We start from the raw sequence: 19,910 nt of genomic DNA on the forward strand, positions 1-19,910 counted from the left end.
GAATAGTATAATAACATAGTATAATAAAATAATGATTGCACATGAAACTACAAATCTATTATTCAGAACTTGCTATTGCTTTTAATATAATTATCATTAAAAATGATCATGTTTAAACTACTTATTTCTCTCTTTTTTCTTCCCTACCCCCCAACTCTAGAGATGGCTTCCATCAGACACACACGTATACGCATATATGGATATGTACAAAATACATATTATTCTATATATACTTCTATTTATCAGTTCTTTCTCTGGATGCAGATAGCATCTTCTTTCTCTGTAGTTCATTTAGGTATTTACAATAGTCAAAAATGACTTACTTATCAGACTTATGAATAAGGAACATTTATGAATAAACAAGAAATAGAGAGCAGAGTGAGTTGTAAAATGGATAATTTCAATTCAATTAAATTTAATTTTCGTACAAATAAAACAAATGTCGCCAAGATCAGAATAAAAGCAGAAATTTGACAAAAAGTATTGACAGTTTCTCAGATAAAGGTCTCATATGTCATACATATAAAGAACCTTGCAAAATCTATAAGAATATGCATCCTTTTCCAATTGATAAATGGTCAAAGGATACAAACAGGTAGTTTTTAGGTGAAGAAATCAAAACAATTTATAGTCATATGAAAAATGCTCTAAGTCATTATTGATTAGAGAAATACAAATTAAAATAGCCCTGGTAAACAGTCTTTATCTAAATATAAGACAAAATATTATATGTGATGGAAAAACAAATTAGAGGCTATTCCAATAAGATCAGAGTTAAAACAAGCATATCTATTAACACCACTACTACTTAACCTAGTTTTAGAAATGCTAAAAAAGAAAGACAAAAATAAATAAATTTAGGGAATATGCACAGGAAAAGAGGAAGTAAAATGATCACTTTTGTAGATGATATTATAGTATACTTAGAAAACCCAAGAGAACCCACTAAAATTAATTGAAATAATAAACCTGGGCAAAGTTGCAAGGATATAAGATAAATCCACCTAAATCATCAGAATTCTCAAATACAACCAATGAAACCCAGAAATACAAGTTAGAGAGAGAAATTCTATTCAAAACTTCTAGAAAAACTATAAAATATTAGGGAGTATGTCTTCCATGATGCAACTAGTGACTATATGTATCCAAATATAAAACACTTTTTATTTTGTAGAAATTCAGATTTAAATCATTAATTGCTCATTGGTAGGTTCAGCCAATATAATTAAAATGATGATACTATTTAAATTAATTTGCCTTTTCAATGATTTTTCAAAACTTCCAAAAGGGTATTTTACAATACTAGAAAAAATAATAATGAAATTAATATATTTATATGGAGTAACAAAATGTCAAGAATTTGAAGGGAAAAAATGAAACAAAAGTGGGAACAAAGTATTTATCAGTGCTAGATCTCAAACTACTCTACAAAGTAATAATCATTAAAATTATTTGGTGAGAGGGAAGGGGAGTAGGAGTGGGAGAGAGGGGGAAAAGAGAGAGAGAATCGGTGGTTTATGTACACAACAGGCAGAAGCAAAGAATACTGTTTGAGAAAACCAAAAATGTCACTTACTGAAAAAACTGCTTGGAAAATTGCATAATAGTCTAGCAGAAATTAGGTTAGACTAACACCTCATACCATATATCCATATAAGCTTTAAATGGAAACATGGTCTAGTTATAAGCAAGTTAGCACAGCAAGGAAGGAATTACTTTTGATTAAGTCTCACTTGACATCCCTGAAAAGCCCAAGGAGGAGAGGATAGGAAGAAGGCATTTCCTGCAGTTGAAATAATCCTCGAGGAGGTCAATTGTGGGATTGGGTAGACATACTGATGACCTGAAGGAAAGCTCCTGTTACCTTGCTCTAGCATTGATTCTGGGCACTGTCAGGTTAAATGTGACTTGTTCAAATTGAATATGAAGAGGAGAAAGGGGGCATATTTATAGGACCTCCTTAGGGTCTACCACATTGTACTTCAGTGCCCAATAACTGTCAGCATCTCTCCCAATTTCCTCTCCAAATTGGAAAATACATTTTCAAAACAATATCATATCTTTCCATAATGCAGAGGATTGTCAGGCCTGTCTGTACAACTAACTATATAAATGATGATTTCACTTCCCTTTGATGGGTCTTAGTTTCCTCACCTAAAAAATGAAAGCCATCTTTTTCATTTCCCTTCTGTAAAACTCTCAGCTTTAAAATTCTGTTCTTAAAAATGAATTCATTAGTGGGGCAGCTAGGTGGTGCAGTGAAGAGAGCATAGGCCCTGAAGTCAGGGGGACCTGAGTTCAAATCCGACCTCAGACGTTTGATACTTACTAGCTGTGTGACCCTGGGCAAGTCACTTGACCCTAATTGCCTCACCAAAAAAAGAAAAAAGAAAAGAAGAAAAAATTCATTGGGACAGAAAGTAATTATAAAAGAAATACAGATCCTCATGGACCTTACAGTTTGATGGTGAGGCAAGATTTTTATGTATGTGTATATATATATATATATATATGAAGCCATTAAGAAGCAATATGATACTTGACATTTGGAAGTTTTATAAAAACATAAAGGGAGGGATAGTTGAATAGAATAAGGAGACATCTTGGTACAGATGGGAGAGGGCTAGATGAGGAATCAGAAGACCTAGATTCAAATTATGCCTCTGTGTGGCTTTAAGCATGTCATTTAGTATCTTTGGTCATCATTTTCCTCATTTATAAAATGAGGTCATTGGAATAGATGACCTCTAGATTCCTGTCCTGCTCTGAATGTGTAAGTCTAATCAAAGAAACCTTCATGGAGAAATTGCTGTGTAAGCTGGGACTGAAAAGATGTGTTTGGATTTTTGGATAGAATTGGAGAAAGGTAGGGAATAAAGTTATACTCGAAGGGCTGGAGAAGGGAGTGTAAAGACCAACCTTTCTGCAGTGTATGGTTCATTGATTTATTTACTTTATTCAGTAGATGCTGCCTGAGTACCTATGTTGTATACGACATTATTTCATGTTCATCTTTAACTCTTTAAAAAAGTTGACTCACAAGAGAAGTATAGTCTTTTCTCCCAGAGGAGCTTACAGTCTGTCTCACTGGTTCAGTTATATAGCTCAGTTTTCCTTCATCCATTTTCCCAGTTCAAATCATCACCTTCATATGCAGTGATGGATGGTGCTTCTCTCTGCCTATAACACAGACAGACAGCTCTTCTCCTTGTAATCCCAAACCAGCTTCATAGCAGGTGCTCTTGTGTTTCATTATTGAATATATCAGCCACATTTCTCTTACAATATCTTTGCTTTAAACAGCTCCCAGGAAGAAGTGGATGTTGAAAATTCTTTTCAGACTAGAAGTATCCCAATAAATTTGTTTGACTTTGAGCTGGGGGGCAAGCCATTAGCAACTATCTGACGAATCTTCATTGTGATAAAATTCCCTCTTCTATCTCCCTCCTGCCAGTTGGCAAATTCTGTATGGATCTTTCCACCCTGGATTGCCTGCGAGTCTCTGCTTCCTAATCTGATGACTACTTCTAAAATCAAATGCTGAAAGATGGTTGTTGAAATGTATTTGGGGGAAGGGAAGCATTTTATTCATTGGCTTATGGGCAAGGAAGGAATTCCTAGTCTGCTTTCCTTAGAACTCAGTCCAGGTAGAGGCCTTGGCTCAAAATATGAATAACCTCAAGGAAGGCAAGAAAGGAGCCTTTTCAGAAGGCTTCATTAAGGTCTACTGTCTCTGTGTGGGGGAAAAAGAGAATCAGACCTGTGGTTCTTGAATAAATAGCCTAGTGAGGAAACTCTACTGATGCACATTCTCACCTGGAATTTATAGCTGGAACCCTGAGAAATTAAGGGATATACCCAAAGTAACACAACCAGTCTGTGTTCTAGGCAGACCTTGCACCCAGGTCTTCCTGATACCAAGCCAACTCTCCAATCCCCATAATTGTGCTTTTTCTAAAAATATGACAATTGGAGACATAAAACTGTATGTTAGAGTAGAGCTCCTCAGGGAGATGTTCATCCTCCTTGGTCTTGGTTTGACTGTCTCATCTTTGGACTTTTGTGAGGGGAGAGGGGAATGATGCAAGGCTTCCTTTGTTATCTGCTCACTTACCTAGATGGAAAGAAGCTAGGTGAGTAGATTGATTTTTCTGTGGTTGAATCTGCTTTCAGTCATCAAATGCCCTAGTACTGATGATCTTGATTTTTTTGTTGGAAAAAAATCCCTCTGCTTCTCAGAACAACTACAGGACCAGCACACTTTTCTGCTTTATTGTTGTTAACAATTTTTCAAACTTTACTGACATTTTGTTCCAGAGTGGTAGAGAGTAGTTCCTGCTCATTCTTTAAAGTCCATGTGGAAGCCTGATTTCCCAAGATCCTTGACAACTCCAGCCCAAGATAGTTGTTTCTTGCTCTAAACTCATGGTATAGTGAACTGACAATTGAACTGGGAGTCGAGAGTCAAGGTGCTAATCCTGACCCTGTCACCAATATATTATGTGTCTTTACCAAATCATTTAAACTTTCTAGGTCTCAGTTTTCCTAGCTAAATGAGAGAGTTGGGCTAGTTGGCTCATAATGTTGCTTATGACCAACATCCTGGGATCTAGAATATTCACCATTTTACCATATTTAACTTATTGTTGTTCTCTTCACTGTTTCTTACACAGACTTTTTTCTAATAAACTTTGAATTGCTAATCTGTTGTTGTTTAGTAATTTCAGTCATACCAGACTCTTTGTGACCCTATTTGGGGTTTTCTTGGCAGAGATATGGAGTGGTTTGTCATTTCCTTCTCCAACTCATTTTACAGATGAGGAAACTGAAGTAAACAGGGTTAAGTGATTTGCCCAGGGTCACACAGCTAGTAAGTGTCTGAGGCCAGATTTGAACTCATGCAGATTAGTCTTCTTGACTCTAGGTCTGGCGCTCTATCCACTGTGCCACCTGGCTGCCCCAAATTGATCATTAATTTATGTAATGATTAATTGTAACTAAGGAAATAGAACCAAAAGGGGATTCTTCTGCTTTGAGTGGGGGTAGGCATGCCCAGTTCTTTGGCTACTCCCCGTAAAAAACCATGATGATAGTAAGTAGAGTTATGTTTCAGTCACACCTTAATAAGGCAAAGAAACTACAAAAGCAAATGGGGCAGGGGTACAGAGGTAGACGCCATGGGAATGAGGGTAGTGGTGGAAGAAGTCAGGTAGCATGGGGAAGAGAATAGGAAGGTGGAGAGGCACAGAGAGTCACTTACATAACCATGGATTGGTGGCACCACCATCCTCCCAGTTCCCCAGGCTCACAACCTAGGTGTCATCTTCAACTTCTCATTCTCTCTCAACCCTCCTCCCATACCCAAAATCAATTAGTTGTTCTTTCTACCTTGGTAACATCTCTAGTACATGCTTCCTTCTTTCCTCTGGCATTGATACTACCCTGCTATGGCCTTCATCACCTCACATCTGGATTATTGCAATAACCTATTGGTTTCCCTGCCTCAAGTCTCTCCCTACTCCAATCCATCCTTCATTCAGCTGTTAACTTTTTTTTTAAATCATAAAAGTACTTTATTATTTTCTAGTTACATGTAGAGATAGTTTAACATTTGTTTTTATAAGATTTCTAGTTCTAAAATTTTCTCACTCCCCCCTTCCCCAAGATAGCAAGCAATCTGAAATAGGTTATATATGTACAATCACATTAAACATATTTATACATTATTTATGCTGTGAAAGAGGAATCAGAACAAAAGGGAAAAACCTCAAAAAAAAAAAAGCAGAAACAGTATTAAATCTGCATCTAGATTCCACAGTTCTTTTTTTCTGGATTTGGAGAGCATTTTCCATCATGAGTCCTTTGGAATTATCCTGGACCATTGCATTGCCAAGAAGTATCAAGTCTATCACACAAAGCTGTTAAATTTATTTTCCTAATACAAAGGTTTGACCCCTGATTCAATGAACTCCAGTGGCTGCCCATTGCCCCTAAGACTGAATATAAAATCTTCTGTTTGACTTTCAAAACCCTTCATATCCTAGCCTCTTCCTGCCTTTCCCATCTTCTTATAGCTTACTTACTCCCCTGTACTTTGAGATCCAGGGACTCTGGATTACTTGCTGCTCCCTGCACATGAATGATTCTTCTCCTGACTGTGCATTTTCACTGGTTGACCCCCAGGACAAGTCATTTAACCTTGTTTGCCTCAGTTTTCTTAACTGTAAAATGAGCTGGAGGGAGAAATGATAAACCACTCCAGTATCTCTGCCAAGAGATCCCCAAATGAGATCATGAAGAATAGGATACAACTGAGCAATAAGAAAAAAGGGAAAGTAAGTGGAAGTTACAGTTGTAGGTGGTCCAAAAGATGATGAAATTCAAACTGGGGAAATCTAAATGAATATGAACTTAACAATAATAAGAGTATTACAAAATATAAATTTGACCACATGACTATAAAAAGCTTTTACAAATATCCCCCTTTTGTTAATTAAGTATAAAACACAATCTTAAAAACATGAAAATCTCTATGAAAATAAACACATAATAGTAATTTCAAAATGTAGATGTAATAGCATGTTAATCCTATGTAACCTCTGAACTGACATTATTTCTCTAAGTAAATTTAGAACATTTTTGATTCTGATATCTAAGGTCCCCATCTTGCTGTTTACTTCTACATTTCTGCAAAATATGTATTCTTGAAATATGATGATGATTGTTATTTTTATTCAGCTTAAGTTTCTCTTCTTTGTCTTTAATCCCTTTATTTTCTTTGTTGGTTCTTTCATAAAACAAATGCTTCATAAGGTTACTAATTAAAGACAAAAGCAGATTAACAAAATGATTATGAACAAAATGAGCATATCTGGAATTTAAAGGGTTTTTCAAGGTTGGTTTGGAAGAATTACAGCAGGTTGAATCAGAACCACAGCTTGGCTGGAGTTGGGCTGAGGCTGTTTGCATGGGGGCAGTGGCTGGCTGCTCCAGCAACTAAGTAGAAGCTTTGAGCACTTGTAGAGAAGGCTGTGAATGCTCAAGCTCAGAACCTGAGGAAGGTGGATTAGATCTCTTGACCTCCCTGGCAGGATCAAGGGGCATGGCCATGGGAGGAGTAGGAAACTAAAAGTACTTAAGAGTTAAAGTATATACTTAATGGCCAATTTAAAACTTAAAGAGACAAGCACATGGGAAATCAGGGAAAATTCTTACCCAACTGGAAGATTAGAAGATCACAGGGTTCATCATATCTCTTTATGGTTGCCATCAATATATTATGTTGCTATCTGTATGGTGGCTAGAATTCTAGCTATACTGTCTAAAATTCTATTCAGTGGTCCCCATAAATCATAAGCTTTAGCAAGAGTTTAGACTTTTAGTATTTATTAAGGAGCATAAGAATTTGGTGAGGAGAGAGAAAGAGGCCAAGATTCCTTCATCCATCTACCTTAGAGAGCCAGCATCTCAGCTCCAATCAAACCGAGTTCATGGGTGAAAGAGAGCTTGCTCGATCCTTCCTCCTCCCAGAAACCTCTTCTCCAACAGGAAACAGGTCCATCCACACACACAAACACAGATCTCCAAGCTAATTGGCTTGTAGCTCTGATTGACAGGATTCTTTTCTATTACTCGTGACTTTTGACAAATGATTAACCTCTCTTGGACTTAGTTTCCTCCTCTGTAAAAATAGGGGGTTAAACTTTATGTTCTCCAAGGGCCTTTCCATAATTAATGACATGTTTCTCTGGGTTTATAATCCAGGTCCATTTATTGAATAACAGGGGAGTAGCCTGGAGGAGGCTGATTTCACTTCTATGATACCCTTAATGCTTCCAGAGGCTAATGGAATTTGCAGCCACTATAGATGCAAAGGTTGTGCTTCAAAGTGATGGGTCACTGGGGAAGGATAAGGAGACACAGTGCAACCTATGAAACCCCTTGAGCAAAAGCTAGTTTTGTCTTTTTCTGTTTCTTTTGTCTAATTTATGAACATATTAATTCTTCATGTAGCATACATATATTGAGTACTATAAGGTAAAATACCACAAGGTAAATTGGTTCTGTTTCTAAGGTGTTAAGATAGGAGGAAAATTATCATGCCCAAAGTGCTCTCTTTCCCCATCTTTATATGTTGGTATACTTCTTTTCCTCCAAGGCTGGTCTCATGTGCCACTTCCTCCTTGAAGCCTTTTTTGATCCTTGCCTTTCAAATGAAAATGCTTACTCCTTCACTCTCCTCTCCTTTTCCCCCATCATACCCTAGCTTATGCTATGTTGTCTTGAGATAACAGTTTATTAATAGGTAGCTGAATCTATTCACAAAAGGGTCTCTGGCCCACTTCCATTTGTGCCAAAAGACTAGGAGTGAGGGCTGATGGGCTTTTTAGGAGGTGAGTTAATAGTTCTCAGCTCCTCCCCATTTTTCAAGTTTGGCCTTAGACATTTATTAGGTGTGTGACCTTGGGAAACTCATGTAACACTCTTTGCTTCAGTTCTTTGTCTTGGAGCTAGAGAAGGAAATGGCAAACCACTACAGTATCTTTACCAAGAAAACCCCAAATGTTGTACTGAACAAGAACAAAAGGTAAAGTGGGCTGGCCTCAGATGGGGCCGATTATGCCCCTCCTTGACACTTAAAGAATGCTAGTTTCTCTATGAGATCCAGTTGCATCTAGCAATCTAGCAAGAAGAACAAAACCACCCCAATTAGGGATCTCCCTCTTGTTGAGTAGGTCACCACCAACTTTGATAAAGGAAAAACAAGGACAAGAGACGTGCACCCTGCGGAAGGCCTAGCTCAAGGACTCCCACTCCCCTAAGCTGCTTAATGAGCAGATGCCTTGGGGGCTGGGAATTATCACTCTACTTGATCATGCCCTTCAGAAACTTTCTGCCCTTTAGAAGTGGGGTCTGTCAAAATGAGGAAAAGGATGGATCGCAGACAATTATTGGTTATTAAATAATATAGCACAATGTTAATTTTCTTCAGTGTGTATCTATGCACATGTTTTGCCCATTATATTATAAGCTCTGAGATTTTATCATGTTTTGTTTTTGTTTTTTTGGTCTGACATAGAATAATAAAACTGTAGAGTTGGGAAATAACCTCAGAGGTTATCTACTCCAATTTATATCAGACCAAAAGCCCCCTCCACAATATCCCTGACAAGTCATAACCTAGCTTTGGTTGAAGACCTTTAAAAACCTATTCTACTTTTGGACAGTTTTTATTGGGAAATCTTTCCTCAATTCCATCTTAATTTTACCTTTTAGCCACCTCCAGCCTTGGCTCCTACTTTGGCTCCCTGGGACAAATCACAAGTTTTAAGCCCTTTTAGCCTTATAGCTGACACCTGATAACTCTTCAGATCCTTCCAGTTAGCTATGATATGAATCCCGAATTCTCTTCCCTAAGCTAAAAATCCTCTGTGCCCTCAGCAGATTCTTTCTAATACCACTGGGCTTTCTCTAGTTAGATAAATGTTTGTTGCTACTTTTGTCATTGTGTTCTTAAGTGCAAATAGCCCTTTCTTCATTAACCTCGACAACAATGAATTCTATCTCCCCTATTTTCTCAGCCCCAAAACTAGCTTATACCATATCTCTTTAACATTTTCCTTGTGGAATTTATGAAAGTAGTTTTCATAAAGAGTTAACATTTATTGCCTCAAAAATCCTTCCTGGAACCTTTATGGTCTGCTAAGTTTCTTAATGGAGAGATGAGAGATTCCTTTGAATCATATAATTATATAATTTTATAGTTGTAAAGTACTTCAGAGGGCAGTTTTCTTACCTTTACTGGCAGCTCTTCAACACCATGTTTGTCAGGTGGTCCTCTACCTTGAACACACTTTGAGTGATGGGAAGCTCACTGATTTATGAGGTAGTGCCTTCCATTTTTGGAGTTCTCCAAGTTTTTAAAAATCTTTCTCATTTTGAACCATAACATATTTCCCAGTGACTTCCCCCTTCCACTCATTGCCTGCTTTGTTCACATATCCTAAAGAAATAGTCCCCTTTACCCTTCATTCTTATGTGGGAGATAAAGTCAATGAATTCAGTACAATTCAATTCAATTATAGCACATGCTCTGGGACTATTCTCATAATACTTCTGGTTACCCACAAGAATCTGGAGGAAAAAAAGTGCAGCTGCCACTTAGGGTAACCCAGAGGTATTGCGGGGTATTTTCTCTTCTATTTTTTTTTCAAGGTGTCTATTTTGTCATAGGCTCTTGATGCAGATACTACCATTAACCACTACTGTCCTGGGGACAGGGTGAGAATGTCCATATGAAATCCAAAATCTTATGTTTTTCAAAGTTCACAAGATCCTCAAGGAGGGAAGAGAAAAATGTTCCCAAATGATGATCTCTCAGAAGCTTGGCCAGATTGCTTGGGCTTGTGCTTGTACCTTTCAAATTAGGGGTTCTGAAGTGGCTTGTTGCTTTATATAAGTCACACAGAGCATGACTGAATCTTTTCAATTTATCCCAATATATTTATAGTATAATTTCATTTCATCTATGGCTTTCACTCCTTTCAAATCAATTTAAACTACCTCCCCTCCCCCCAAGTTTAATAGCTTTGATTGATCAAAGTATTGATCAAGTATTCTCACTAGATCAAGGTAGTTCCTTTAAGTGAGGTCATATGATTGATTGATTCAATCTCCACCTTTACACAATTTAACAATAGTTCAACAAATATTTTAAGGGCCTACAATATGTAAGTCTCTATGTCAGTAACATCAAACTAAGATAAATAAGACACACACCCTGATTTTAAGGAGCTAACATTGTAGTGTGTGCTGCGTGTGTGTGTGTGTGTGTGTGTGTGTGTGTGTGTTGGGGATGAGGAGACAAAGTGCTATGAGAAATGTAACGTGAAGAGGTAGGAGGCAGTCAGGAATAGCTTCATGGAGAAGGTGGCATGCATTCTGGGCCGTGTAGGGTCACTGATTTTAACAGATGGCATTGGGCTAGGGGAGTCCAAACCAGGGATGGAGGACAATATGAGAAAAAGCAAATATATGGGAAATGGAGAAAATGAGAAAAGATAGTAATCAGGTTGGCTGAAACATTGAACACCAGAAGGCAGTTTCCTCTGTCTGCATAAAACAATAGGAAAGGCAAAGATAAAATCACTGTGGCAAAAGCTATTTAATTTTGCCTTTGTATTCCCAGCTCCAAGGACCATGACTGGCATATAGTAGCTGGTTAATAAATTCCTATCAATTGTTTGGTTGAAAAATCTGAAGTTAAATTTGAATAGAGGTCTCTCCTGATTATCCTACCATTAGAGGATCATAGATTTAGACCTGGCAGGAAAGTTAGAAGCCATTTGGTTTAATTCCCTTATTTTACCAATGAAGAAACTGAGGCCCAGAGAGTTTAAGTAATGTGCCCAAGGTCCCACAGGTAACAAATGACAGAGGCAAGATTTGAGCCAAATCATCTTTCTTCAAAGCTGGAGCTTTTCTACTCTGCTGTGTTGCCTCTCCCAATCTTTTCCCATGGCCCACACTGCCTTTCAGCGTGACCCGGGTCACATAATGAGCTAATACCTTGGTTCAGTTTGTTCTCCAGAGAGGAGGGTTGCTTTCACACTTCCCTGGCTTGTGTTTAAACTTTTTTGGGTAGCTGTATAATAGAGCATCATTACACTTGTTTAACTCTTCCCAAGTGATACTATTTATCCTGTTTGGGGACTTTTATTAACATACTTTGCTTGGGAGTTTCTATTAAGAATTTCTGTGGTGGCAAGCTTACTAGGGACAGACCCAGGAGAGTAGATGCCAGGAGCCCGGAATGTCTGCCTGCGTTTGCTGACTCATTATAAATGTCAGACAATCTGGTATGAGAACGATGATAAATGTGCTGTGTTCCACTGAAAGAATCATGCTAGCTGAGATTAACCCCATGGTGGCAGCCTTCTCATCCATTAAATAGCATCCCACTGGCCACAGTCAGTTTTTCTGTACTCTTGAAAACAGCATGCATGAGCAAAAATGGCTTTGATGAAATCCCAGAGGACCCTAAAGTCTATGCAATAAGAGATAATGCAAACAGTGATTCATTAAACAAACAGAGACCGAAAGAGAACAGACAGCTGCCTCAGGCCTCCCTGGGGGAGATTGCATTCATACAATCTTCCTGTCAAGCCAATGAGGTGCATGGGTACCATATCTAAGCTTTGCCACCTAGCTTAGGCTGGAGAGGTTAACTTCCTTATGAAGGACCCTGAAAACCAGGATAATGTCCCCAATAAAGCTTTTAATTTTCAGGAACTTGAGGATGACCTTACACAAGTCCCTTCTCCCTGGTCCTCAATTTCCCCATTTGTAAAATTAAGATGTTGGAGCCAATAATCTTTAAAAGTGCATCTAGCTCTTTTTCTCAATGATTAGAGACAGATCTACTAGGGAAATACAAAGATTAAGGGAACAAGGCTTCTGCTCACATGTAGTTTAAAGTTTAGGAAGGGATTTCACATAGCTCTTCTAACGGCCCCCTTGCCCTGAATCAGAAATGCTTCCATCTTCAATTTCCCTTGAGTTTAGGTAATACTAATAGGGTAGCTAGGTGCCAGCTAAAATCAGCCTAGCAAGTATAGAAAAAAGTCCTCTTGGGTCCACTAGGTGGCGCAGTGGATAGAGCACCAGCCCTGGATTCAGGAGGATCTGAGTTCAAATCCGGCCTCAGACACTTGACACTTACTAGCTGTGTGACCCTGGACAAGTCACTTAACCCCAATTGCCTCACCAAAAAAAAAAAGGGAAGGAAGGAAGGAAGGAAGGAAGGAAGGAAGGAAGGAAGGAAGGAAGGAAGGAAGGAAGGAAGGAAGGAAAGAAGGAAGGAAGAAAGAAAGAAAAAAGCCCTCTATGGCTTATTTAGATTACTTGCTTATAATAGAAACTCACATTAATAAAACATTTTGGGATTTACAAAGCATTGGTCTTACCAAAAAAAATAAATTAATTAATTAAATTAAACCTGTGAGGGAGGTGGTGCTAGTAATACAGCCCCCATTTATATGAGGCCCTCGTATATATGAGGAAATTGAGGACCATGCACAGTCATGCAGCTTCCAAAGGCTGAAGGGTCTTTCCTTTTCACAGCCCCCAATTCTTTGTTTGAATGCAATATCTGGTATTAGGTCTGGGCTGGAAAGGTAGATCTGAGAGTTTCTTGCATAGAGATTATTGAATCCAGGGGAGCTCATGAAATTACCAAATGAAATAATATAGAAGGAGAAAAGAAGAGAGTCCATATCGGAACATCAGGGGGCCCTCATAATTAGTGGGAACAACTTGGATGAAGACCAATGAAAGAAGACAGAGAAGGAACAGTCAGATAAGAAGAGGCAGAGGTGAGTATAAAATCAGAAAAACTTAGAGTAAAGAGGGTGGTTGACAATGTCAAAGACTGCAGAGGTCAAGAAGGATTAGGATTGAGAAAAGACCATTAGATCTGGCAGTGAAGAGATCATTCGGAACTTTGGAGAGAGCAGTTTCAGTTGAATGATGAGGTCAGAAGCTGGACTGCAAAAGAGTTACAAAGACAGAGGAAAGGAAATGAAGGCACCAATCATAGATGCTCTTCTAAAGGTGTTTAGCCACAAAAGAGAGGAGATAAAGGATGGTAGCTAGTAAGTGGGACAGACAGATCAAAAGGTTTTTCCAGGATGAGGAAAATATGTGTATGAGATCATTTGTGCATGACAGGGGAATGGTTTTTGTTTGTTTGTTTGTTTTTGGCACAGGGCAATGAGGGTTAAGTGACTTGCCCAGGGTCACACAGCTAGTAAGTGTCAAGTGTGTGAGGCTGGATTTGAACTCAGGTCCTCCTGAATCCAGGGCCAGTGCTTCATCCGCTGCACCTCCTAGCTGCCTGGGCAATGTTGTCTTGACAAGGAGAAGGACCACCTCTTCATGTGAGACAGAAATGAAGGAGGAGATAGTGGGTGAAGACATTTGAATAATGTGAGAAAGAGGTGGATCTAGGTGATTGGCCTACATTTTTTCAGGAAAATATAAGGCAAGGTTCTTAGCTGAGAGGGTCATGGTAGAGGGAGCTGTGGGAGGTTTGAGGAGGGATTAAAAGTTTTGGAAAAACTGATGCTGTGAGTGGGAGACACAATTAGGGAGATTTAAAAGGATTTCTATTCCAGTGTGTGCCCAGTTGAGATTATGAAACATAAACTTGTAGTGGACACAATTAGCACCATTTTGTTAGTTTTCTCCCAGGGTCATTCAACAGCATGTGAATGAGAGTGAAGGAAGCCAGTGCTGGGAATGTTTTTCTTTAAAGCAGAACTGGGTTTGGAAGGGAAATATCTTCAATAGGATAAAAGGACGAAGAACTAGAGAGAAGAGGACAATATAAAGTTGAAGTAGTTCACCAAGAGGTCAAGAAGGGGAAGTGAAGAGTGTATAGACAGTGAGAAAGAGCTGAGGGGTGGAGGGATTGAAAATCAGCATGGGGTCAAAGAACAGAGTTTAGAATTTTGAGGGAGAGGGAGAGATGGAATGACCAAAAATTGTGATCACATAAAGTAATTTCAGATTTCATTAACATGGATATTGAACACTTATGATTGATGGAAAGATCAATGACTATCTCTCTCTGTAACTGTAATGAGGTGGAAATGGTCATGGGAAAAGAGTAAGCCAAGAAATTGGGAGGTTAGGGTATTTGAGGGAGTATCAATATGTATGTTGAGGTCCTCTAGTATGAAAGCAAGAGTTGGGGAGGAGAGAAAGACTGTGAACCAGGGACTGAATGCTTTGAAGAAGAAAAGAGGATGTCCTGCAGGTCTATAGCTACCAGAATTTTGATTTGGTAATAAATATGGATTGAATGAACTTCAGATGAGAAGAGGTTACTGATTGATGGTGGGAGAGGGAGAGGCTAGAAGTAGAAAAAAAGAACAAGGAGCATTACAACTCCACAACCTTGACCAATAATTCAAGAGTATGAGTAAAAGTTCAACCAGTACTCAAAAGTGTAACCAGGGAAACTGTGTCATTAGGAAGGAGCCAGGTCAATGATTTCAAGAAATTGGAGGGAGTCAGAATAGAGAATATTTAAGATGAAATTCAACTTGTTACCTATGGAGCAGGTATTCCAGAGAGCATAGTAGAAGGGTTGAGAATCTTTAGAGTAGTTGGTGAGGGTGGAGGTGGTGAGGATAGTGGGGGAGGGCTAGAAAGGGGGTAGGAATAAGAAAGGGGTCAGTAGGAAGTAGAAAATGGAATCCAGCAATTACATCTGAGTTTTCAGAGTAACTGGGATGGGGTGGGTATGATGGAGTATAAGTATGTTAGTTGTTGAGAATGAGTTGAGGTTGGTTACCATTGTCCATAGGGGTTTGGCTTTGGGTGGAGTTGTCCCAGGGCCTCAGGCAGCTGCCTGTTGCTTGCTGGAAAAACATGGAGATGCGGTTGGTGTGTGTGTGTGGAGTGTGGCAAGCCGATTTGGAGCTATAAGTAGCCACATTGTTTGGAATGCTCCTGAGACTTAGGAGCATTCCAAACCCTGGGCAGGTCACTTAACCGTCCTGAACATCATCCATAAAATGGAGATCATAACAATGTAACGTTGTGAATAATTGCTCATTTCTCTGGACCCCACCTTCTTCAATGAGAAAGTGAAGGGATTGAACTGGATGATTTCTCAGGTGCCTTCCGGTTTTAAATCCTTTTATCTTATAGTAGTGGGTGATATTTTCAACTCTAGTTTTTCAAAAGACTCAGAAATAATGCTCAAATGGGCAATTTTTATATCACCAGGAACTGCAATCCTTCTATGTTGACAGGCAAATTACCACTAAGCCAGGGAATTAGTATCATTGCAGAAGAGTAACTTCTGGCATTTTATCATATGCTCATCACAGAGATGAAGTTAAGATGAGGAAGAACTAAATCAGAGACTGGCTGTTGGTTCTCCCACCTATCCCTTTTGGTTCATTTCCTCACTTTAAAAATGTAGTCTTGAATGGTCCCTGGGATAGTCTGATACCTAGAATCCTAAGTGAAAGAGGAGGGTGGACAAAAAGTATTTCATCTATAACAGGGTGGAATCATTCAAATACAGAAAAGAAGGTTGAACCATCCCTTCAGCTCAGCCATATTTGTACTTTGCTTGTGATTAGTATCTTCATAATAACCACCAGACATTTTGTTTACTGAGTCTAAATAGAAACCATTTTTGTTGTCAAGGGAGTAGAAGTTAGGCGCCTACTGCACCCCAAACTTATTGAGGGTCCCTGGTCGTTATAGTAAATAGAAGAGCTTCTGGATGGGGGCCTATTAAGTAAACATACAATTTTGCTCTAGAAAAGTATTTCACGAGGACTACCAAACACACAGCCTACTAACAGAAATATCTGGCCCCTAAACCCAAAAGTGATTTCTATATTTTGAAAATAAAATCTTTAACAATATTTTAAAATATTCTGTTGTGTTTGTTATCTCTTTGATGTGGATACACAACCATCTATGCTTTTTTATTCAATGTAACTTGTGGTCATAGGCTTGTATACGTCTGCCAGAGTCCATTCATCTTTTCCTAAGTATTTTTTTTTCTTAATACTATACATGTAGGGGCAGCTAGGTGGCACAGTGGATAAAGCCATGGTCCTGGATTCAGAAGGACCTGAGTTCAAATATGGCCTCAGACACTTGACACTAGCTGTGTGAACCTAGGCAAATCACTTAACCCTCATTGCCCTGCCAAAAAATAAAAAATAAATAATACTGTATATGTCAGGGGATCATACAAGCTGTGCATTGATTATCCTTCACTCTTGCAACAGGACAAGCTTACCTCCTTTTCCAGTCACACATGCAGAGGAAGAAGTGTAAAGGGTATATATTGTCATCCATAACAATCTTAAAAATATAAGACAACATTTTTATTTAAAGAAGGTTGACAATGAAGATCCATCTTTGACCTTTTTGGGCATACCTTGACTAAGACCACTGGATGGTTTCAGATTTTTCCCAGGGAGATAAAAAAGGAGAGAAAAGACTGATGTTATTCTTCTTATTTCTACAAGAGCAGCTTTACATCTACCACTGCCCAAAAAGGAGTGTTAATTCCCTGTACTGTGCCAACCTCTTAGGGAAAATGTGGCAAGAAAGAAAGACCAGAGCACCAAACCCTCTGCTTTCTTGTTTTCCAGACAGAGAAGAGAAGTATTAAGAAAACAGAGACAATAAACATCTATTTTTTCTGCATAACCAAAAAGAGCAAGGTCGTGAGGAAGAGAGTTCAGAAGAGTTGCAGTATCTTGAACCTCTGCTCACTACTTCCAGTCAAACCTGGTCAAATGCTAGTGCCCATGCCAGCTTCTTGGTGTTCCCAATTTAGGGAAAAAGGCAATGTCTTAGCACTCTAAACTATTAAAAATTGTTTTTAATTTTTAATTTATGGAATGAAACAGGCATTTCCATAACAGTTCAATTTAAAAAATGATTGTACATGAAACTCCATATCTATTATGCACAACTTGCTACTCCTTTCAAATATACAACAAAATTATCATGTAAATTTTTCTTTTTTTCCCCTTCTCTCTCATGCCCCAGAGGTGGCTACTGTTAGATACATATGTAAAATTATTCTATACATACTTCTACCTATCAGTTCTTTGGATGTAGATAGTTTCTTTCTTCATATGTCTTTTGTGGTTAATTTATGTATTTATAATAGACAAAATAACTTATTGCCTCAAAGTCATTCTTAAAACAATACTGCTGTTACTATACATAATATTCTCTTATTATGTCCAAAGGTTACATAAATAGTTTAATGATCCTTCAGGCATAATTCCAGATTGCTCTTCAAAATGATTGGATCATTTTACATTTCCACAAACAATGAATTAGTATCCCATTTTTTCCACATCCTCTCTAACATTTGTCACTTTCCTCTTCTATCATTTTGGCTAATTTGGTCCAGGCCTGAAGAGTTTCCCTCCAGCTCCCTAAGGACAAAACAGTTTTTAATTAAAAGAGGCCTGTCCTGTTAATAAGAAGAAAGCTGTTTTTTTGAAGTCCAATTGCTTTTTCTCTTTAGAGACCACCTTCTTGGCTTTAGCTACTGATGGAAAGGTGTAGTGTAAAGTCCTTTTCTCCTTTCCAAATAGGTAGTAGGTAGCTAGATGCCATTTGATAATTTATGACTTTACCAAGGATGGTTGAGTAGGCAGATTCACTGCAATTCAATAGACAATTATTTTAAATGTCTACTAGGTACGGAAGCCTGTTCCAGGTGCCAGAGGGAAGCAAAACAAAAACATATTAAGGTCAAGATAATTTTCTCAGGTGCTATTGGGAATTTGTAGCTCCATACTACCCCATGTATTGGAGTAGGTGTCTCTCCTGTAGAATCATTTCATGTGAGCAAACCTCAATGAGGGCTCTCTCAGTGGGATTTATGATTGGCCCAGTAATATTTATCCTTAGAGCTGAATTCACTTTGAAAGCTAAGCCAGTTACTAAATGTGGTTTGTTGGGAGAGTGGCTGCCTGATAAGAGAGAAATGACAGCTTTGACCACAGGCTTTCATTTTACTGGCTTGTGATACTGTGATGGGGTTCCTTCTGTGGACACAAGCCATCCTAATAGCACTATACATCATTATGACAAAGGTTAGAATTGGAGAAAACTTGAGCTGAAATGAAAGAATAGAATTTTGATTATTTTAACAGTTGAAAGTGACATTACCTCGGAGTCTTTATCGCTTGGCAAATTGCAAGCTGGAATGAAATTGCTTTAAAAATGTATCCAGAGATACTTTTCTACAGCTGTGATAAAGTCATTCAGTTGTATTTAGGAATGCATTTCTATCTACACCATTCTGAGATAGGCTTTGTGCTGAGCTTAGAGGACAGACCTCAGAGAGGACAGAGAAAGAGCACCGCTTATCAGTTTCCTCAGCTTTAGAAGTGGAACATTTATCCAATGTGCGCCTCAGCCTTTGTGTGATATGGTGGGAGGAAGGCTGGATTTGAAGTTATACGGCCTAGGTTGGAAATCCTAACTTGGCAATTTTCTAGGTCACCATGAGCAAAACACATAATCTTTCAGACCTTTAGCTTCTGCATCTGTAAAATGAACGGATCGCATGAGATGATTTCTTAGGTCTCACAGATTTAGAGCTCGAAAGGACCTCAAAGGTCACCCAGTCTTAACCCCTCATTAATCCTGTGATCTCTCAGTCTTAAGTTGAACATATGGTGATATAATGGAAACACCTCTGGAATTGGAGTTAGAATGAACTGAGTTTGAATCCTGCCCTGATGCTTACTTGCTGTATAATGCTGTCCAACTGCTCTGAGACTTGGTTTCCTCACCTAGAAAATGGAAGTAACAGCATCTGTCTTAGAGAGTTATGAGGATCAAATGGAAAGTGTTTTGAAAATCTTAATTGTATCTATACATGATAGATACTATTTGTCTCCTCCTCACACCTTCCCCACCCAAGAACATAACCATCTTGTGCAAGTACTATTTCATTTATGATATTTGTATTCCTAGCACCTAGCACAGTGACTGGCACATAGGTTCTTCTTCTTCTTCTTCTTCTTCTTTTTTTTTTTTTTTGCGGGGCAATGGGGCTTAAGTGACTTGTCCAGGGTCACACAAATGTGTCAAATATCTGAAGCCGGATTTGAACTCAGGTCCTCCTGAATCCAGGGCCAGTACTTTATCCACCGTGCCACCTAGCTATCCCCTGGCACATAGGTTCTTAATGAATTCCTATTGATTGATTATGTTTGCAAAATAAAATAAAATAAAAGGATGTCCCCCTATCTTGATGAAGCTTAATTAATTGAGATTAATAATTATTCAGTGGCCAACAGGCTCTTGATTTAATTATTTTTTCTGGATCATTAATACTT

General features: G+C 38.5%; 1 protein-coding gene across 3 annotated transcripts in view; it reads left to right on the plus strand.

Moving 5' to 3' along the window:
- SPOCK1 (SPARC (osteonectin), cwcv and kazal like domains proteoglycan 1) overlaps positions 1-19,910 on the plus strand; it is an 809,827-nt gene that overhangs the window by 551,804 nt on the left and 238,113 nt on the right. The window lies entirely within an intron of this gene.

This window comes from Dromiciops gliroides, chromosome 2 (genome assembly GCF_019393635.1).
Source record: "Dromiciops gliroides isolate mDroGli1 chromosome 2, mDroGli1.pri, whole genome shotgun sequence".
Taxonomy (NCBI): domain Eukaryota; kingdom Metazoa; phylum Chordata; class Mammalia; order Microbiotheria; family Microbiotheriidae; genus Dromiciops; species Dromiciops gliroides.